Below are 7,601 nucleotides of genomic sequence, written 5' to 3'. Positions count from 1 at the left end.
CTACAATTTTTTTTATAGAAATATGGAAATATTACGATGGTTTCAGCCGATACTTATTTTGTAGTTTTATTTACAGGCAGACATTACTTCACACTTTTCACACCCGAATGTAGGCAGAGGCACATGAAACACACGTTTGGCCGTTTACCATGTTAGTTAAGTGTAATAGGGGGCGAGTCTATTGCCAAATACTGTGCACGTTACTATACTCCAGGCCACTCTAGAGAATTATCTTATATAAAGACTAACCATAATGTCCTCCTAGCCGATATACGGCTACGGCGGTCAGTTTCATTGAAACTGGCCATCTGTGCAGGACTTTGTTTAAAGTGTCCAAGTGTGTGCACAATACACAGGTACACTCTCTATCCCATCACTCTCATAGTTTGGTAGGACGGATAACCGACACGACCAGTGAGAGGTCAGGCGCAGGACCGACGGCTTTACGTGCTCTCCGAGGCACGGAGGTCTTCGACCTCACCTTCCCAACTCCGGGCAACCTCTAAGAAATTCTTAACAGAAAATCTCAGAAAAGACTTTTTGGCCCGACCCAGGATTCGAACCCCAGACCTCTCGCACGGCAGCCGCATATACTACCGACCGCGCCACAGAGGCAGTCCTCAGTCAGTAACAATACGAGAAGTAAGGCAAGACCCGGGAATTGAAATCCTCATGATCAGTAGTCGGTAACACTATGTAGTTATTGTATAAATAATGATATCGTTGAACAAGTACACAACGTTTGCGATTGATCAGTCTTTGTTTGACATTGTAGATATATCAACAATACTAATTGTATTTGACTAAAACTAAGTTTTAAACACTGACATAGACAGAACGTTTGTACTAAGTAAGACTGTGTTTAAGTGAGACGAAAGTCTAAGTACGACTTAAATAATAATATAACTACAAAATATACTTTCTAAGCTTAATATTGCGATGTATGTTTGAATGTTTCGATGGTTGTTTGTTACATAAGAAACGTAAGGTACGAATTACTGCTGGACGGATTTGGATGAGATTTAGTTCACAGATAGTTTGGAACCTAGATTCAGACGTAGGATAGATACTTTTTATCTCGTCAAATCTTTTTGCTCTGACGGAGTGGAAGGCGAAACTAACACATAAATACATGAATTCAAACCTTGTTTCCAAAGGGGCAGGCACAGTACCAAATAACGCCACTTACTCGACACGATCCTGACTCCCTTGCATTCCATAAACGTAAGCGTAAACGTCAGATTTCTCAAAAAACCTAAATCAAAAATGTTGACAATTGCGTTACAGTTTGGTAGGCGTTAAGCTTTCGCTTCTTCATAGAAAGTTGATAACTGTACCTCGATTCTCTACCACTATCGACTACCGACAACCGGCTAGCTATCGAATTTTGACATTTAGAATGTACTGCCAAAATGTTTCCTACGACACCCGTCAGAGGCGCTGATCAGATTTTCATACAAAATTTCTCGATGACAGGTCGGTTGTCGGTAGTCGATAGTAGAAGAGAATCGAGGCACTGCTCGATAACTATCGCAAGCAATTTAAGTCTAAGGAAAGTGTATATCTAATATATAAATCGGTCAGATGTTAAACGATGTTAGGTGTATCAAGCAAGTAGGTATATTAAAACCTGAAAGTTTTTCCTACTTACCGTACCTTTAATCATTTTTACGACTCCCTAAGGAATTTGATGAAGCGCTTAGCCGAACACAATTTTATTATAATAATACGAAAATAAACGTCGCTGAAGCTCACAACATTATTATTTAAGAACAATTCTTTAGTAAAACGGTGCCAGAATAATATAGCTAAAGTGCCCCCGAGGTCAATTTAGGTTCTAGGGAGGCACAAAAATTAGTATTTTCTTTATGAATGTTTAATTTTGCGACGGTCCTATTATACGTAAAATGTCAATAGATTCTAAGAAAACGGTATTGGCTTTTTTGTTAGAAATTAGAGCGTCTGATCGCTCACATTAATGACGGAGCCTGCAGTACCTCGATTCTCTACCACTATCGACTACCGACAACCGGCTACCTATCGCAATTTTGACATTAAGAATGTACTGCCAAAATGTTTCCTACGACACCCGTCAGAGGCGCTGATCAGATTTTCATACAAAATTTCTCGATGACAGTTCGGTTGTCGGTAGTCGATAGTACTAGAGAATCGAGGCACTGATGATAGCATTTTAGTATTTTTTTTAGCATTCTAATATTTGAACTTAGATCAACACACATACAGTAGCTGCTTGGGAGGTGTTTTGTGTTCGTAATGCATTTAAATTGCCGCGCAACTCTTGATTATTTCGCACTATTTCAATGAAACATATTGGTGTGAGAAATAATTCCAAAATTTCTTTAAAATCTGTCATTGTTCTTTTGTTTTCAATGTTTCTTTCCATTGAATCCTCAGTACGGCGAGCATTAAAAAAACACCCAACAAAGTTCAAAAGGAAACCTTTAAAACAAAACGGGAACCTTGTTTTATTATCTACGAAAACATGCCGGAGGAATAGCTACTAAAATATTGTTGAGCAAAGTAGGGTCTTATATTTATTTCGCCGACGCCCGCATCAGTGTTCCCGAGTTATTCGGGCAGAACGAACCAACTAACCAAAGGTAGGTCAGTATCGGTGACTTGGATATTCTATTCGTGTTGAATAAATGAATAAGTATACATAAAGTGTCGTGTTTTGAATTCGAATGTATTTTGTTATTTGGGGTGTGGTTTTCTTTCAATCGTTACCAGCAGCGCGATTCTCTATTTGGTACAAACAAGTATCGAGAATTTGACATTTAAAATGTACAGATTTTCGTACTAAATTTCTCCATGACTAGCTGGTTGTCGATAGTCGATAGTCGCTAGTAGAGAATTGAGCTACAGTAGTCAGGAGCTTGAAAGTCTAAAAGCCAGTCTTACCGTGGGGTATCGTGTTATAACCCAAGTAACTGGACTGTTGAGATCCGATAGGCAGTCGCCCATGCTGTATGCCCGTGTAACTTACAGAATGACAGTAATAAAATGTTCTAAAATCGCTTATCTATTTATCCAAGTATAAAACATATTAAAACCACGCTTTTTAAACGTTTTTAATATTCTAGTGGTAGCCGTAAAATGTTCCTTGTTTATACATTTCTCTTTTAAAAGCTAGTGAACGCACCACAAATAAACTAGCAAGGCAGCACGTGTGCAGGACACAAAGGGAGTAGAGTCTTTCACAAAAACCGTACAATGTGTTATTTTGGCGCCCCAGATTTTTTACCATTGGTTTATGAAAAGTTTCATAATCACATTGTACTATGCCGACAAACATGGCGTATATCGTAATTGTAAAACTTTGAAATCGTTTTTAGTACATAGATGGGGTTTTACAATGTCTATTAATTAAGTATTGTCAATAGTAGTTATGGGTTTGGTAACATGCCCGGCATAGTATAGTTTAGTAGTTATACGCTGGTCCCTTTTTACATGGAACTGACTAATAGTGAAACATTATTACATAAATTTCTGCCTGCACTTTGATCTAATAAGAAAATAATTAAAATTTTAAAATAAATAATAATAAATTTTATAATGTCATAATTAACGGAAACACGCAAGCATGCTTTTACCTAAATTTTTTTGACGCTTTAGCGCGGGTTACACTGGCTGTAGTCGTAAGCTGGCCTCACCTACTATAACAATGTACCTACTATGAAATGATTTTGCTGACTTTTGTTCTTATTACTAGGTAATACTTTTACAAAAAAAAACTACACTAACATTCAGATCATGGTTCATTATGTACGTTTATATAAAAAAAATAAAATACCTAAAATTATTAGATGACTCTTAATACTTCGGAAGTAACAATATGTTTGTTTTGTTACATTAGCGAAACATATTTTATTTTTGTTATGAAAACATAACCCATTCCACTTCCGTACAATCAGGTCAAAAAAACGTCGACGTCATTGGTCAACGAGACCGCTAGTTGAAGGCTATCCCATCGACAAACAACTCGGAAACTTCAGATCACAGAACAAATACACACTAAAGATCCGACGAAAGTTACCGCAAACGAACTTTGTGTGGTCACTGCAAACATGGTTTCAGTTAACCCGTTTAATATCGACATTCGCTGAAAGACTGCGTATATACTGGTCCCTCAACCAACACGTTTTATTTGATTTATTTAAACATTTACACTTAGACTAAGAATTTTATTGCTATTTATTGTAGCTACTCTTACAAATATACATGAAATGGACACAAATTATAATCTAAGGGGCGATTTCCAACTACTATGGACTAGTTAACCGGCTTGTTGTCAAGCGAGCGCAAACAATTTTGCTATGTGGTAATCGACAAAGTACAACCGATATAATGCTAAATGGATCGCACAAATATGTTCCATGTGGGAATTACGAACCCACGATCTTTGGAAACAGTGGTAATGGAAATCTCCTTAGCCATTATAGCACATAGCACTACGAACTTCATCGTAAAACATAGTTCTACTACTAACTAACATTGTGTTACTACTAAATAGTATAAATCTTTTTCTTTCTTTTTCTTGTCCTTATCTCACGTTCTGTGGGGTCGGTGATATTTTGTCTACTCTGATGTTTTTAGGCGATTAACACACTGCCCCGCATCACGCTGCATATTGCGTGTCGACGCACCTACGCGCGTTCCTGCGGGAGTGCAGATCTGCATCATCGTGCGGGTTTTTTGCGCACTCACGCGCGTAGGTGTGTTTTGTAGATTCACGCACGGCGGCTCTCATTTATTCGCCGTTCTCTGTGGTGGTCGTGCAGTACTGAGCATCACGATAGTCTTGATAAAAATCACGCGCGGCACTGCGGGATTCGGTGTGCCATACCTTGCGTCTCGCCCCGCACCTACGCGCGGGGGTGCATGTTTCTCCGCGTGTATGCGCGTGATCCGCATGAACGCGCGTGGATGCATTTTCTGTGTGTTAGACTGTGCGTGTTTTCCATACAAACGGAGATACTTACAAGCAACGTTCGAACACGCATTCACGCGCTACGCTGCGTGGTGCGGGGCAGTGTGTTAAGCGCCTTACAATCGGCCGCCTGCCTGACGTCAGCACTATTTGGGAATAATAATAACTTCATATAACAGGATAATTGACCTTAAAATTTGAAAATCACCAATTACTCCCCGTGGGTTATCGTAAAAAACCGAATAAACCATCCAATGAAGCCCAAAACCTACTTTTTTAATTATTATTCTTATCGACATTCCTTCTTCAAGGTTCAAGAACTGAAGTAGAGCGTTGACATTAAGCTACATTTGTATAACGAAATAATAAATAAACAGTGTACTAATGCTGAACGTAATTGTGCGTTCGTGAAGGCTTTCACGCGACGAAACGCTGACCTTTTGATGTTTATCGATTGAGTGTATAAAGTCGTGATTTTTACGTCGAATGAAATTAAAGGAGAAAATTTCGTAGTTTTTTAACAAGAGTTTGTTTTAGTTTACTTTCTTAGAAGAAATAACTGTTTTTGATAATCAGATACTTTAAAAAAATTGGGCCCTAGAACCTGACTGAGATTTTTTCGCAGAGTAAATAATACCCAATTCGATTGAACGAACATACGAAAAAAGTACCTCTATAAAGTAATTTTAATTCGAATCTTGAATGATTGCCAATATCTTGAGATTTATTTATAGGACTGGTCAATGACCTTACTCTTTATATTAATGTTGTTAGCAATTATTATTTCATGTTTGTACAGAATTAGGTTTCTGTATTCAGTTTTAAGACTGATCAAATTTTATACGGGATTGGAATATGAATAAATCATTAAATATTGCGTGACATGGTAATAAAATATATTTGTTACTTTTATATGAAGCCTACATACGTAAATAGATTACATTGCTTTTTAGAGACAAAACACGTAGGTACATAATACGAAAATGTTATATTTTTTAGGCATATTGACAAGCGTATTACCGATGTAGGCAAACAAACCGCCAGGCTAAAGTGGAATTTAGTCGAATGTTCACCGGTTGCACCCAGATACATGGGCTAACATTGCTACGAAGGTGCCACAAGATGCAACCGACGTGAAAGGCCCAAACGGAGATGGCGGGACGACGTTCCTGGTCGGTTGGCCGGACGCAGCAAGTGACCGAGGGGACTGGAAGTCTAGGGGAAAGACCTTTGCTCAGCAGTGGGACACTGAAAGTAAAAAAAAAATGTCAAATGTCTTTTACACAATTCTCTAAAGTCAGAAGCGCGATTCTCTACAGACGGAACTGTTGAGTAACGAGAGTTTGACATTAAAATGCACTACAAAATAGTTCTTGCGGCCACCGTTGATTACATTTTCATACAATATTTATCAAAAGCTAACCGGTTATCAATCGAAAATCAATAGTAGTAGGTAATCTACCTCTCCTCCCCCTCTGTTTTAGTTTTTTTGTCAACTCTGTAATTTAGTTGTAATCACTGTATTCTAAGTAAGTAATCGTGTATAAACAGTAACATATTTGTAGGGTAAATTACGCTGAGAGCACGAACTACCTATTATTACTCTTCAGGACAGCAGGCTTCATAAAGAGATACACCGCAGAACGTTTGCGTTAATATGTATGTGGTAAAACAGACTAAATAAAACATATAATTCACAGACGCAACGAAAGCTCTGCATAAATAATTCAACCGACAAACCAGAATAATTACCGATACGTTAATATAAACACTTATTACTGAATTTTATATACCAAATAACATACGTTAATATTATCGATATTGGTTTAATTTTTCGTATTTTTTTCAGAAATAATAGTGGTAACGTACGCCAATACCACGAAAATTTTAAATGTACTAAATAATTACTTTGCACAGCAACCGCTAGGGGCGCTGATGGTCATTATACACAATTTGTCGATAGCTCGCTTGCCATCAATAGTACCTACTGTAGCAAATCGCGCTACAGATGGCAGGTATGTACATGTCTTTTAGTTAAACCGAATTTCATGAAACGTCGCTTGGAGATGAGTTAGAAACTCGGCACATTTATTTAAAAAAAAAACTGAAATATTTTTACCAGATTACATGCGAGCGGTGCGCGTTTCAGTAAGTTCTACTTGGGAAATGCGGGCTAAGTCGCGGGTAGGAACATATAAAATTGTAAATATAAAACGTAATAAAAGGTACACCGCGTTTTACTTGTAAGTACGACGTGCTACAAAACTTAATATACATACGCTTGAAGATGTTCTCATTTTATCAAGAGACCGCGTATCGACTTTTGTGCTTTGCATAAATTTGCATGACATCATGCTCGTACATACCACTTGTTTATGCTAAACATGATACCCTCTAGAATAATGCTGTGTATCGGCAAGTACATCGAATTTTCTGAGAGATTGATCTTGTATTTATGCGGATTATGAAATTCATATACGGTTCAATGACGACATATTTTCAAGAGGCCTCCGAGCATCGATGAATAGAGATTTTTTGTTCAACTTTTGTGACGGTATTTAGGAATATGTATAAGCTTTAGATACTTACGATATATCGTATTAATTTGCTGCACATAATGAACATAAAACTCAGGTTTAACAGAATAACT

The sequence above is a fragment of the Anticarsia gemmatalis genome, chromosome 6 (assembly GCF_050436995.1).
Source record: "Anticarsia gemmatalis isolate Benzon Research Colony breed Stoneville strain chromosome 6, ilAntGemm2 primary, whole genome shotgun sequence".
In the NCBI taxonomy this organism is placed as follows: Eukaryota; Metazoa; Arthropoda; class Insecta; order Lepidoptera; family Erebidae; genus Anticarsia; species Anticarsia gemmatalis.
Note: the sequence above shows the minus strand (reverse complement) of the source record.